Source organism: Podarcis muralis, chromosome 6, assembly GCF_964188315.1.
Source record: "Podarcis muralis chromosome 6, rPodMur119.hap1.1, whole genome shotgun sequence".
NCBI classification, from domain to species: Eukaryota; Metazoa; Chordata; class Lepidosauria; order Squamata; family Lacertidae; genus Podarcis; species Podarcis muralis.
In genome coordinates, this window is record NC_135660.1 from 29084951 (window position 1) to 29100275 (window position 15325).

Genomic DNA, 15325 nt, shown 5'->3' on the forward strand with positions numbered 1-15325 from the left:
GGACTTGCCGCATAGTGCCCCCCCCCCCGTCTCCCTCAGCTGGCTGGATTAACTGGAAACGCCGGAAAGGGAGGGGCGGCTGCCTTAGCGCCGTCTGAAACGCGCCTTGACTCGGAAGCGGCGGTCAGACGCATGCTTTGAGGGACAAAAGATATGTTTTTTAAGTGTCTCTGATCAGCTGGTGTGGATCGGACAGTAAATCACCGCCGTTTTATTTGCCCTGCCGCCTTTCCTTAGTTCAGGCATGGCTAAACTTGGCCCTCCAGATGTTTTTTGGGACTACAGTTCCCATCATCCCTGACCACTGGTCCTGTTAGCTAGGGATGATGGGACTTGTAGTCCTCAAAACATCTGGAGGGCCAAGTTTGGCCATGCCTGCCCAAGGCAGCTTGCAACGAGGAAAGGTTTGCATGTTTCAAGCATAAGTCATGAACAATAAACAAATCAAAAGTACTCCAGCAAATTTAACAATTCCCCATGTAAATTGTGATAAGATCTAAAAAAAATAAGGATACAGAAAAATTTATATATATCGCAGGAAAAACAACAGCTGTTCAGCAGCTTCAGCTTTTGTATTAGGAGTTAGTCAGGGCTCCACACTGGTAGGAGCAGGTCTTCTAGGATTCACAACCCAGGGAGCATCCGCATCATCACCCCTTCTTTGCCCTGTAGGAGAAGCTGCCCTACCTGCAGTGGCGTAGCGTGGGTTGTCAGCACTCGGGGCAAGGCAAGTAATTTGTGCCCCCTAACCCGTGGATTTGCGCCCCCTAACCCGTGGATTTGCCCTAACCCCAGATGTTGCGCCCGGTGCGGCCGACCCCCCTTCACCCCCCATGCTATGCCACTGCCTACCTGGTCCACCATCCTGTTCTCACAGGGGCCAACTAGGTTCCTCTCTGGAAGGATGCACCTGTATGAGCCTGGTATAATTTTAAGTCCTTCTAGCGATGTCTATTTTCCCTATCCTGCCACCTTCCCAGGTGAGGACAGGAGAGAGGACCTTCTTGATGGCTGCTCCCAGATAGTGGAAATCCCTTCCAGGGGAGACTTAGGCTGGCCTCCTCTTTGCTTTTCTTTGCCCCTCAGGAAAGGACTTTTTCATTCCAGCAAACCTTTGGCCACTAACTGGTGGTTGTGGCAGGGTCTTATGAGGGCAAGTGTTGTACGTGCATGTGTGTTACTTTCAATGTTTTGGTGCTGTGTTTTTAAATTGGGTTACTTCTTGTTGTTTTAATTATATTGATTGTATGTTTTTAGTTGCATCTGTTTCAATTTATGTTGTGAGCTGCCTCGAGTCCTGCACTGGGAGAAGTGCGGGATAAAAATTGTTGTTGTTTAGTCGTGTCCGACTCTTCATGACCCAATTAGTTTTAAAATAATATAGGACATTTGAAAGCAGGAGCTGAGAACATGACACAGCCCACCTTTAATATCAGATGAAGAAGAAACTTGCTGAAGCACACCTTGTGGTGCCTTGTAGGGGAGGGGGAGAATATACAAGCAAGAGAAGAGAGCAGAGTTGCTGGCCTCTATCTTGCTTGCCCTCTCTAGTCACTGCATGAAGGAAGGTTTTGGCCCATGGTGCTGACTTGACAGAGAATGCTGGCAGCCGCCTCCACCCTCTTTCTGTGGACAGAGGATTGTGGACCGAGGGAGCAAACACCTCATTCAATCAGAGTTGTTTATCTAAGCCCTGTCTGGGCAGCACAACAGTGGGCATTCAGCCCAGCAAACCAAATCCTGCCACGCCACTCAGAAAGAGGTGAGGGAGAAGTGGCAGCAAGGACTAGGCAAGACATCTGCTGCTGCTGCTGCTGCTATTGTTGTTGTTGTTAACCTTCTAAACCACCATCTCAAGGTGATGTACACATAAAGATAATTAAGAAAACAAAAACAAATACATTTCAAAGACTAAAACTTGTGGTGAAAGACCCATTTATCCAGCTGGGAAAGCCCGTCAGAACAAAAGTGCTAACTTCCCTGTGCTAACTTCCCCTGGTCAGATGCTCTTTAGGCAGTAGGGCAGGAAAAGCTAAGCCCAGTAAAAGAGCCATCCAGAGGGAGGAATTAAAAATAGGGGCACCGTCTCTGCAGGCTCATTGCCATCTCTTTGGGTAGTATGGTGCTGGCAGAGTTGAATTCCCACCACTGCACATCCCCGAAGAACTCTGGTGAGCAACGGATCAGTCAACCAACTATTTATTATGAGCAAGCAACCATTAAAGTACAAAATATTTTTTAAAAATACAAAATCACAACATCAGAAGAACAAAGGAAGCAGCAATCACAGTAGGTTTAAGTGATAGAGGAGTGAGAGACTGAGGTGCTGCATATTCTATGGCCATCCCTTTCTTGCATTTTCCAGGAAGAGGAAGGACAAGCAAGCAGAGAGAAGTGAGAGAGCAGGTAGGAACAGCCACCACCTTCTTTTGAGGTGCTTTTGGACAGCGGCTTAGTACTGTAAACAGGTTATTCAAATGTCACAAGGGTAATTGGCTACAGAGCTTTTGTTTTCAAGTCAGCAGATTTCCCCCCCCCCCTGAAAAGGGTAAAGCCAGATTAAATGACCAGGAGGGATCCAAGCTGGCATCTTGATGCCAACAATGTTGTATGGGTGCTGCAAAACAAACAAACAAAACACCTGCACACATGAGGAGCACTCACCCCAGAATAAAGGTCTATCCAGAAGGACCCTTGCTCATACTCCTCCTCACGCTCCCCAGACTTCAGAGGGGCGTGCGTTCTAGAGGACTTTAAAAAAAACAAAAGTATGCTTACTGTACCGTGTAGTTTCACCTCAAGTTAATGCAAATATGATTATAGTCTGTAGAAGATGCAGCACGCCCTGGAAAAACATAGAGTGTAATTTGAGAGCAGCAGTCAGGGCAGGTGCCTGATGACAAATCTGCGTCAGGAACATAAGAGGATTGTTATTGTGCTTCAGTTACCTGAAGCCGGGGCGGGGGGGGGGGGACCAAACCCTAAGAGTAGCAGTGGTACAAAAAATATCAGGGGCGGTGCAGGAAAAGACTACTGTGCATTTCTGAAAGGGTGAGATTTATTCCACGTGTTAAGATTTCTGGGTGGAAAAGAAGATACAGTCCTTCTAGTTGTCAGGCAGGAGTTGAGAGTCTCTTCTCCCTGCCCTCTGTTGCCCCCTATGCCTAGAATTGCACAGAAGACTGATGTTTTTAAGACTGGCTCTTCTCCTGTGTCTTTAACAGCAGCCTGCTAGATAAGAAGTTTAACACATGAAGCTTTTCTGAACATAAAAAACAGGGACCCTTCCGGATCAGGCCCTTGGTGCCCATGTAGCTTGTTCACAACAGTAGCTAACCAGATACCTCTGTGAAGAGCAAAAGCGCCCATTTCCATTCCAGGAAAAGCTTCAGATTGCTGTTAAAGGGCCAGGCACTGGGAGTTGCCACCCAGCTGGCAACACTTTCCTACCACAATAGGCATTTAGCAGTGGAGTGACTGGTCTAAGGCTTTGAAAATTCCTTCCTAAAAACTAAGGGTATTGTTAGAGGGTGGGTCTTTTGTGCTGGACCTCAGATTTCCTTACCCCCCCCTTTTTTTAAAAAAAAAAAAGGCAGGTCAACTTTGACAGGTGGGTGAGACCACCTACCTGTCAGTCATTACCTTTTTGCAGGATTTGACTTCATGCTTGAGTTCCCCAGGGGGAATTCACACAGCCAAGCCAGGTATGCATCTGTCTTCCTGAAACTTGGCAACATGTATGACATTAGATATGGGGCACGTGGATGTGTTTTGGGCAAGATGGGCCAAATGGGGAAATCTGACAGGCCACATTTGGCCCATAGGGTGGAGGTTCCCCATCCCTAGTTTACAGAGTGGCTGGGCATGCTGCAGACTGGTGAGACCTCAGCTACCCACTGCCTTAATTTGCTCAAATCACTAAATTCATACCTACCGGTGCTCCCCCAGAGGGTCAGGGGTACGCAGTACCGGCATCTCTTTTTTTGTTGTTGTTAAAAAGTGTGACACTTACTGTAAGAACTTCATCATGAGTACCGGCATCTATTTTTCTAGAAAAAAAGCACTGATATCTACACATATAAATTAGCATATGCAAAGCTTTTGAGAATTTGAGTCTTTTAGTGTGCACTCCTATGCCCCCTGGGAGGGCATTCCAGGGGACACAGAATAGATCAAATCTATGACACTGAAGGGGACATGGGTGGCGCTGTGGGTTAAACCACAGAGCCTAGGACTTGCCGATCAGAAGGTCAGCGGTTTGAATCCCCGCAATGGGGTGAGCTCCCGTTGCTCGGTCCCTGCTCCTGCCAACCTAGCAGTTCAAAAGCACATCAAAGTGCAAGTAGATAAATAGGTACCGCTCCGGCTTGAAGGTAAACGGCGTTTCCGTGCGCTGCTCTGGTTCGCCAGAAGCGGCTTAGTCATGCTGGCCACATGACCCGGAAGCTGTACGCCGGCTCCCTCGGCCAATAAAGCGAGATGAGCGCCGCAACCCCAGAGTCGGTCACGACTGGACCTAATAGTCAGGGGTCCCTTTACCTTTACCTATGACACTGAAGAGCTGCAAAACTGGAAAGGAAAATTCGGTGTCAGATACCCCCTCCTCACTGCTGTGGAAACCTCCAGTGCCCAAGCCAACAATTGCTGGGTCCCTGCTTTTGCATGTCTTGGGACTTCAGTAGGATCAAAAGAGGGTGTATCAAGGGAAGACCAAGAACATACACCCTCAAATCAATGGGTGATTTAGACCAGCTCTGTAGCTGGTTTTAATCTCATCCAGGCATTTCCACCCCATTTGCCCCAGAAGAATGTTTCTCCAGTTTAATGTCTGCCCTGCCTGGGAGAGGATGGCAGGGCTTTAGATAAGGCCATTGAATCACCTTCAGTTTTTACCTGCTCCGCCTTAGTTTGGTTTAAAAACCTAGCATCACCTTTGTTAAAATGTATTTAAAAGGAGGCCTAAACTACTGGTTTCCCTGATTTAGGAAATGCGATTGTGCTGCTAGGTGACCTACTAGATCCCTACCAACTTTGGTGCTTCGATTCTAAATAGGGATTCTTAATCCTTGCAATTATAACAAGAAACACAACAGTATGTCATTGTACCAAAAGGCACAGGAGCACAAGAAAAGCAAAAACAGAAAAATGATGTCTTCAGAGGAAAGGGAAATTTACTAATTTTGAACATGTGCAGCTGTGTTTGTGACTTCCTACCTACATATGATATAATAAAAAAACATTGCAGACAGGAATAGCACATTCATATAAGTGATAGACCTCATGCCAGGCACTGTAATTGCTATTTGCAAAAATCTTTTCATCGGCAGCTGTACAAGACGTGATTGGATACTGCAAATTCTACTAGTTTACTGTATTTGGGTTTTTTTTAAGTGTATTACATTTCTATGGTAAGTTGCCTTTCCGTATGTTATAATATATTATTCTATGTTGGGTATTTCTCCCTCCTCTCTGAATTTCTCCCTTCTGTTATTATGAAAGGATGATATACAGTTTATCTAACAATTGTGTTTTCCATTTTTCTCCATTAAAACAGAGCCAGTGGGCTACTGCCAGACCACCTGGCATGAGATTGTTCTTGCTTTCCTGCTTTTAATTAAAATCTTGGCTATGGTAGCTTATAGGAAATGTAGCTAAATTCAGGCTGGTAGTTTTGCAATGTTTTCTTGCCTCTTTTAAAGAGAAGCCACGGGATATCTGAACTCCTCTGGTCATCTATGCAATAAACCTCCTCCTAAGACTGTATGCCTGTTGTTGGGCTTCCATTTGAGTTTTTAATGTTTTGTTTCCTACCGCATTGTTCCTAGCAGTCTCTGTGCAGTGTGCTTTGCCCCGCATGCTGCTCACATAGTACATTCAGCTCCTGTCTCTTGATTATTGGACTGTTTATTGCACTTTGGAGTAGGCTTAGGATTTTTCTAAATCATGGCAATTTTTTTTTTTGGACAGCTGTGTCTTAGACAGTGTTGTGTTTGCTGGGTTTGTAACACCTTTAAACGAGATTAATTGGGAAAGCTTGGGAAACAATACAGCTGCACAGAATTGCAAAACAGGTAGGAGTGTGACCAAGTCGGCTAATGGTGAAATGGGTCTCTTTTTGTGAAGAGGGATAAATTGGTGGATGTGCACATAACTTGCACATAACTAGATTTCATACAAGAGATACATTTTAAAAAAAAAACAATAAAAAAGGAGGGACATGAAAATTAATAGGATGAAATGTTTGTCCAGACAATTAGTACTAGAAGATCATTATCATAAAATTAGTACCAATTTTGTTAGCAACCACTTTCTGCACTATCTAAAGAAAGCAAAGATCTGTGCATATCTCACATGCTACTTACATAGATATATTGGCTGGTATAGAAATATCATATTTCAAAAAGCTTTTTTAGTACCATATACAGTATAGTTCTATTGTATTGTTATGAGTTGGGGGTAGGGTAGGCTGTATGCCTGACTCCTTTCTAATTTCTGGATCCAGCAAGGGTTTAATTGTTGGAATAGCCAGGCCAGCTTCTTGGTAATGCCCTCTAAGTATGGGTCATTAGGGTAACAAAGGAAGTGGGTCTGTGCCAGACAGTGGCGTAGCGTGGGGGGTGCAGGGGGGGCCGGCCACACCGGGCGCAACACCTGGGGGTTAGGGTTAGGGGGCGCAAATCCACGGGTTAGGGGGCACAAATCCATGGGTTAGGGGTCGCAAATTACTTGCCTTGCCCCGGGTGCTGACAACCCACGTTACGCCACTGGTGCCAGAGGGCAAATGGATGCCCCTCCCCCTCAACTCACTAGTGGTTAGAAGGACAAAAGTCAGAATGGAAGTGTGTGAGAGCTGGAAGCTAGAAGTAGATGGCAGGCTGGCGCATGTGAGGGAGAGACATGTTTGATTTCTGCTTCAGTCCAAGGCTTGTGGCTATGGGAGAAGCCAGACCTTCTAGGGGTGTTAATGCTGTGGGCCCCTTCATCCTAAGCTCATGTTGTATAAATAAACCATATATCATAAAGACACCACCGTCTCTGCTGTCCCTCATTCCAAGGAAGCTGAATTCTGGGTAAGCGCCTGGAATCTTGCACTGCTCAGAGTGGTGTGCCATAGTATTAATACCAGGATGCTCTTCTGTAGAAAAGGTAATTAAAATCAGAGAATAGCTTGTAAAATGTATTTCTTGTATGTTTCAGGATAACTCCTATATGGGAATGTGGTGGCAAGTGGCTCAGAGGGCTTCTTGCCATTATAAAAATCTATGGTGCAGCTCCATAGATCTCTGCTGAAGGAACACTGTGAACTGCAAAATTCTATTTTAATGACGGTTATCATAGTTTCTTGTAACAAAAAGTTCAAAATAGGTATCAAGTAAGAACTGGGGTGGGGTAGATTGCTTCCTCTAATAGTGAACACAGCTGGTGAGTATCAATAGGACTGTAGTCAAAGTCGGGTCACTGAGAAACAAGAAGAAACCAGCATGCTTGGAGGAAACCCAAGTTTTGTAAAAAGCTCTCCCCTCCAACAAACAGAAAAAAACAACAGGGCAAAAATTCCTCCTCACCTCCCAAAAAAACAGCCTAGTGCGACTGAGTACGTACAATGACCACAGAATGCTGGGAGGAAAGATGGAAAATCACTACCTTGAAGGAAGCTGACTGGGTGAAGCCCAGAACAGGAGCAGTCTACGCTGTAACATTTTATTGCAGAACACACTAGTCACTGTCTGGTCTAAAACCATGGCATGGTAATAACTGAGGTTTTGCACAGTTGTTGCTTTATATCTATGATAAATAATAAGCGTAACAGACAATTTTGAGAAATAAATATATGAATAGCAGCACTGTCTGCTAAATTTTAGTTGAAAGGAATGATGGCACGTCCTTAAGAATCATGGTACAATGTGAATCATACAGCACACAGCCAGAATTGGATGTAAAGAAGTCTATTTTGTGTGGCGCACAATTTGGCTGTTTGTAGAAAAAGTTAGCCCTTGACCAAAGTATGTAATGGAATTTGTATAAAAAATGTATTTTACCTTTCCAAAAACATCATGCAGCTTGGGATACAAGAGACACCATTCCTAGAAATGGGGTGGAGATAGAATGAAAAGACAAGAATTTGCCAAAGCAAGCAACTGGCATATTCTTCTTTTTTGAAAGAAAGAAAAAAAGAGTACTTGCTAGAATAGCAGAATAGCTTTGATATATATCCTTTTAGGTAGGCATATTATATTTTAAATCTCTCATTCTGCTAATGTTTAATTCATTCCTACTTTTCCTAGCCATTTATTCAATTAACTGAAATCAAAACCATTCCAGAAATAAACCTATGAGGAAAGTGCACATGGCCAGACAGGGAGCATTTCCCTTTATGATTATAACTTTTGCAACTCTTTCATGTAATTACATCATTTGTCTTCTTGCCATTCAACAGCAAACAGGAAGTTTTCTCCACCACAATCCAATTACCCCTGACTATACATTTCTAACTGAGGTCCGACATGCCCAAATCATAACCTTCCTCTTTGATGTTCATGTTGCACTCAAAGGAAAATGAAAACTTGTGGTTATGGCACTGACTCAGAAATCCGGGTTCTTGCTTTGGATCCATCAAAAAGTTTCAGCATACTTTGATTCCCACCCCAAATCCCACCTTTTTATTGTGCATATGGTAACCAGGTTTGATATGTAAAATATTGATAAGTGCAGAGGAGAGGTAAGAAAGGATAGAAAAGGAATATACCAATGTAGAAAGGGGGGGGGGGGGTAGAATAAAGCCATACCATTAGCAAATACAAGCTCATACCATGAGGTTTCCAAGATAAAAAAGTGTGTTTTTTTGTTTTTTACACTGAAATAACTGTACAGAGTTTGTGAAATTTGCCAAAATATTTTTTAAAAGTAAAAACGAAAATCCACAAGCAAGGACTTAGGAGGACAGAGGTTGAGCAGATAATTTGGGGTGGGGTGAAAAGCGTGAATAACTTTTACTGTCAAGGAGCATGATGAACAGGGTGCATTACACAGAAGGACAAAGAAAGGGTGATTTAATCACAGGTTCTGGAAACTTGGATGGGTGGGAAATGAGAAGAGGCGCAAGGCAAAAGAACACTTGTTTGGTCATGTTTAAAAAATTGCCTTTAGTAATGTGCCACCATGGCTCTTCTATTTAAAGTTTTATGTACTAGGGCCTACCTGCCTGGATCTTTTTTTTCTGTTTCTTCAAAAATGTTAACATATCCAGATTCTTTCTAAGTTTATGACTTGGCGGTCGTTGCTGTTAGGAGACAGAGTTGCCATCTTACTCTCCAAGGAGAGTATAGTTAATGGCTTCCCATTAGGAAAAGCCGCCAATTCATCAAAGAAAACAGAACCTTTTTATTAACACCCCCCCCCAAAAAACCCACACACACTATATTTGCCCAATTTGGAGACAAGCCAAAGAGAGAAGTTCTTTGGGCCAAGACTAGGAGACATCATCTTCTCAAAGGTTGCTTTGTTTCCTGGCAAATGGGTCTTCAACAAACACAAAATACCCCTATGTTTTCCAGACATGCCCCTCCCCAGCAGTCTCTGAAGTGATGCTGAAAACATTTTAACAGTCACTCTTCCAAAGTTTAATTGTTTTGTCGTTTTCTAGAGCTGCTGAGGCAATGATGTTCTCAGTCGGATGGCAGGCTGTAGAGATCACAACATCTGTATGCCCTTGCAGCTTCTGTACAGTCTCTTTCGTTTGGAGGTTCCAAATATAAACCAGGTTGTCCTCTGAACCAGACACGATCCACTTCCCACCAGTAACCGAGAAGTTGGCAAAGATGCAGTACTTCTCGTTCTTGTGGCCTGTGTAGGTCTTTAGGCACTTTCCTTTGCTGTAGTCCCAAAGCTTAAGAGTGTTGTCCAATGTTGCCGCTAGAATATATTTGCCATTGGGAGAGAACTTCACAAAAGACACAGGGGGATTGTCATCATCAATCAATGTTTTCAAACACTGTCCTGATGCTGTATCCCAGATTCGGCAGAGGCCATCATAGCTGCTGGACACTATCAGGGAGCCATCACGGTTAAAATGCACCGCTGAAACCGGGTCAGAATGGGCTGGCAGGGTTTTTAGGCACTTCCCACTTTTGACGTCCCATATCCTCACACTCTCATCAAACGATCCTGAGACGACGAGGTTGGACTGCGGGTTGAAATTGCAGCAGAAGACGTAGTTGCTGTGCCCCTTCAGGGTTTTCAAGCATTTCCCCGAGCTCACATCCCAAATTTTGAGCGTTTTGTCATCTGAGGCAGATACAAGGAGGTTTGAATCAGATGACCAAGCGACATCAGAGATTCCCAGCTTGTGGCCAGATATGGTTCTCTCAAATTTGCCGTCATAGGCGCCCCAGATTTTTATAAGCTTATCAGCCGAAGAACTGGCCAGCCACTCCCCATGGGGACTGAATTTCACTGATGAGACAGCTTTGGTGTGTCCTGCCAGCGTGAACTTCAGGGCATAGTTTGGTTTTACAGGGGCAGGCTTGCTCTGATTGGTTGAAGAGGAGGGTGTCGATTGTGTTTTGGTTGATTCTGAATCTGGCTTCTTCTCTTCCGTTGCCATGGCTGTGGAAACTAGCACGCCAGGATCTGGGCACTTCACGGGATGGAAGTGCAAGCCAATTCAAAGGTGGGTGTCTCCTACAAGAGGGCTGGGGCAACTTCGGAGCTTCAAATTCTCCACTCAGCTGCGACCTTGGGGACCAGTCACTGCAGGCAGAATAGGGAGGTGGGCGGAAAGAACCACGTACTCCACTTTGAGCTCCCTTAAGGCGCGGCTAGAGGTTTCGGTTTCTCCGCCGCCGCCATTGCCTCCACCTCAGCGCTCGGCGGGAGAAGCAGCGGATGCAGCTCTCGCTTGAGGAGGAGGGGAATACCCAGGGCCTCGCGCAGGCGCACTGAACAAACCCGGCTGGGAAAAAGCGACGCACCACTCACGGCACCCGCGCTCGCTTTTGCAGCTTGAGGAAAAGCGACGGTAGCAGCGGCGGCGGCCCAAGCGCATGCGCTGTGCGCACCTACCACGGGCTGCCCGCCAAATGATTTAATCTCTGTGTCTCAATTTGCTTTTGTTTGAGATGTGAATAATACTTCCGAAGCATTAGGTGTTGGGAGGACAATCAGTTAATACTCTGTTCAGTTGACTATGGCAGTGGAGTGCAAAATTGCAGAGAACTCTCCATTTCTCTCTCTCTTAACTGAACACAAGCAACTCCCCCTTGCTGTTTCAGTGCTTTTCAAACTGTGAGGTCCCCTAAGGGAAACATAACACGTTGCCAGGGAGAGACATACATTCCTTCCTATCCCTTCTCAGTGTGTATTTTTCATTGCACCAGGAGGCAAAGAGCTAACGCATCTCACTCCTCAATTAGTGCCCCACCTCATCTCCTCCAGGCACACTATAGTTCCAGCCCAAGCATCTTTCAAAAACATTGTAAGGCCTTTATATTTTAAGTGAACAATTGCAGTGTTTTGAACCAGTCGTGTGCTGTTTAGGAGCAGTTGGGACTCAGCCCTTGAGTTGCTGGCTTCAAAGTCGCTTCTCTTCAAAGTAGACGACTCTTTCGAGTAGTCAGTGGGGCTATTTTTGAGCAAGTTCATTCAAAACCAGTGCCTTATTTTTCTGTACTGTTTGTTCTGCCAGCATTATTGGCCCCTTTTCTATGAAGGTGGTTGGATTAGATGGCCTTTAGGTGGCCAGCATTTCACAATCCATAAAACTAGTTTGATTATTTGCATAGCCTTAACCCATGGGTAGGCAAACTAAAGCCCGGGGGCTGGATCCGTCCCAATCGCCTTCTAAATCTGGCCCGCGGACAGTCCGGGAATCAGCGTGTTTTTACATGACTAGAATGTGTCCTTTTATTTAAAATGCATCTCTGGGTTATTTGTGGGGCCTGCCTGGTGTTTTTACATGAGTAGAATGTGTGCTTTTATTTAAAATGCATCTCTGGGTTATTTGTGGGGCATAGGAATTCGTTCATTTCTCCCCCCCAAAAAATATAGTCTGGCCCCCCACAAGGTCTGAGGGACAGTGGACCAGCCCCCTGCTGAAAAAGTTTGGTGACCCCTGCCTTAACCCGAGGGCTTAGCGTAGGTTACATATAAATCAACCACCAGGTGTGTGGCAAAAAAAGAGAAGAGCCCACTACCCTCAAAGAATGTCACACCCAGTCAAGAACTCTCATGTGAGGAAAGGTTACAGTATTGGGGTTGTTGTTGTTGTTTTTAGTTTAGAGAAAATGTAAGAGGAGACATAAGGGAGCATAAGAGGTGCATACAGTTATGCATGGTAATTATGCATAAAGCAGATAGTCCTAACTCCAGAATTTGTGGGCATGCAATGAAGCTGAATATTTGAAGATTCAGGACAGACAAAAGGCAGCGCTTTCCCCCACTGTATATAGTTACTGGTAAATTGTGGAATACACTCCCATAAGAGGATCAACTTGGATGTCTTTAAAAGAGGATTTGCTGGTGGACTTGTAAAAGGGTAAAAGACTATTGGGAAATGATCCAGAATGAACTGAAAAAAATGTTTTAAAGTACTTCCTCCCCCCTCAAAAAAAAAACAAAAAACAAAAAACAAAAAAACCCCAGAGTCCTTTCTGTTGGGGATAATTCAGACTGAAATTCCCATGTGTCAAAAGAGGTTATTTACGTATCCCACTACTGCGGCCCGTGTTTTGTTAGCCCAAGAATTGAAAACGAGCAAGGTCCCAACCAAAGAAGAGTGGCAACTTAAGTTGACAGAATATGCGCAGCTTGCAGACTTAACATATAGAATAAGAGAACAAGAAGAACAATATTGGAAAACGTTTATTGAATATATGGCAAATAACTGTGATCAGCTGAAAATGCTGGCAGCATTAAGATAAATTCAGCAGTGTAAATAAGTTATGATGGATGTAATAATGGAATGGTATAGTTACTGCAAAATATGCGGGGATTTATGATATGTAAAATGAACTATGGAAGGAGAAGGGAAGTCATTGATATCTTAAGGGTGTAAAAATGAGTACTTTAAATTGTAAAACAGAAAATTAATAAAAAATTATATATATAAATAGAGGATCTGACAAATATAAAGGGGATAAGGCTATCAATAGCTACAAACCCTGATGGCTATGACTTCCTCTAAGATCAGTTGCAGCATGCCTTGGAATACTGTTTGCTGAAGACCAACAGCAAGAGAGGGCTATTGCCATCCTATTCTGCTTATGGAGTTTCCAGACAGTATCTGGTTGGCCACTGTGGCAAACGGGCTGAACTAAATAGATCTTTGTCCTGAGCTAGCAAGTCTCTTCATATATTCCCATGTTTATAAAAAATATTAAAGGGGCTGCAGGAAGTTAAACAGAATTGATACAGTATGTTAAACAAATAATGCGGCCCCTTCCTAATCTCAGTACAGTACATTAAAGATTATGTTAGGTATAATTACTCCAGCTAACAAGAGCCAAATAGTTAGGGAAGATGAACTAAAAGGCAGGGTCTGGATGCAGAGCCAAAAAGTACTGTACGTTGGCTGAAAGTAAATTGTAAGAGACAATAAAGTTCATTGTGAAAATGCTGACACTTACCAAAATCCTGTGAGCTGCCAGCGATTTTCTCTTCTGTGCAGACAAGCACCTGACAGTAAATGAATGCATTTATAACGCAATTATAAATTGCATGGGAAAAGAAGCTCCCATTTGCTCCAGTTGGAGGTTCTCCCTTCTTTGTGCAAATGGCAAGTGTGTGTTGGGGCAGGGGAATACTGATCTGGAACAGGACTGCAATACGGGGCAAATGAATAAAGACCCCCTCATGCCCCTTCCACACACCACACCAAGGTCCTAATCCAGATTGGTCTTCTCACACTGGCTATTTGTCCAAGAAAAATCACACACGCGAGGGCAGACCACATAATGTTGTGGCCCTAAGAGCAGTCGATTTAAGGAAGTTTGAGAAAAGATAGCTGTATGCCCCCATCCCTCTAACAGGCCCTCCACCCCATTCCATGTTTCACAGAAGAACCACCACCCACCCCTCTGGGCAGGCTTTGGGTAAGTATAGGTGGCTTGCAAGGAATAGGTGAGACAGAAAACTTTCATTTTCTGAACTTTCTTACGTTAGCTTATCTTTGAAACCAAGACATAATACTCGACACGTTGTGCTAATTACATGTTGCGATTCTGGTTCTTGCCATTGACCTATGTGCCTTTGGTTGGTTTTTGCAAGCCGCTTTTTGTAGCGTTCCTGGTCATGTGAACTCCACCTGTGCATGTGTTTGTGCTCACAGTCTGTTCAGGTGACCAGCTCCAAATGTCAACACAGGTAAGTGGCCTTGTGCTAAAGTCAGGCCATTGCTCCATCTGGACAAGTATTATATCCACCAACAGGAATCTTTCCCAGTCTTCCCTGGAGATGCCAGGGATTAAACCTGGGACATCCTGCATGCAAAGCATGTCCTCTACCATTGAGCTATGACCCTTTCCCCAAGGTCTGTGGACATCCATTGTATTTGGTTATGTTGTCCAAACAGGGGTGTAAGTGTTCTGTCTTCCAACAGCAAGGCTGCATAATTTTTGTTGCGATCAACAGTTTCTTAATCAGCTTCATCCATTATATCCTTCAGAGATCCTAACAGTCACAAGAGTCCTTACCCAGCTGGTGTAACCTGAGAATAATATGTTGCGAACAGGGTAATCAATATCTCACGAACTTGGTGCTGTAACCATTGTACTACACTCTCTACCAGCCAGCTATTTGTGAAGTTTTACCCTTGACCCCCTCCCCTTCACCACACTTGTAAAGAGTAAGCTGCATTGGCCGTTTTCTTCTTTTCTACGTGGAAAAAATACACGTCCTCACTAGACTTTGTCCTGATTTTTTCCTGACAGATTTGGTCTGCTTTGCACAAGGGTTTATATATAGAAGGCTCTCACACTATGAACAACAAAATTAGGGCACTGTCATTTATGACATCAGGAAATTAATATGCTAAGGGGGAAAATGATAGTATAAAAGGGATACTTTAGCCAGTACAAAAACTATTCAACCCTCCCAGCAGTGGTTCCTCTCTTTATATTTGCATATTTGCCCTGAGGGCTAATAAATATATGCAAGCTATTTTGTTATGATGGCTCTTTATTTAGACTGTTGGGAACAGATGACAAAATTTATAATGAACAAATTTTTGAGGAATGGAAAGGGGGCTGTTGTATTTGGGCAGCCACAGCGAGACTGCATATATATAGGAAGAGTGTGTGTGTGTGTGTGTGTGTGTGTGTGGAGAGAGAGA

At 44.1% G+C, this 15325-nt stretch overlaps 1 pseudogene; it reads right to left on the reverse strand.

Annotated features, from left to right (window-relative positions):
* Positions 1 to 7302: 7302 nt before the first annotated feature.
* LOC114597809 (WD repeat-containing protein 5 pseudogene) lies at positions 7303 to 10924 on the reverse strand (annotated as a pseudogene).
* Between the last annotated feature and the right edge of the window lie 4401 nt (positions 10925 to 15325).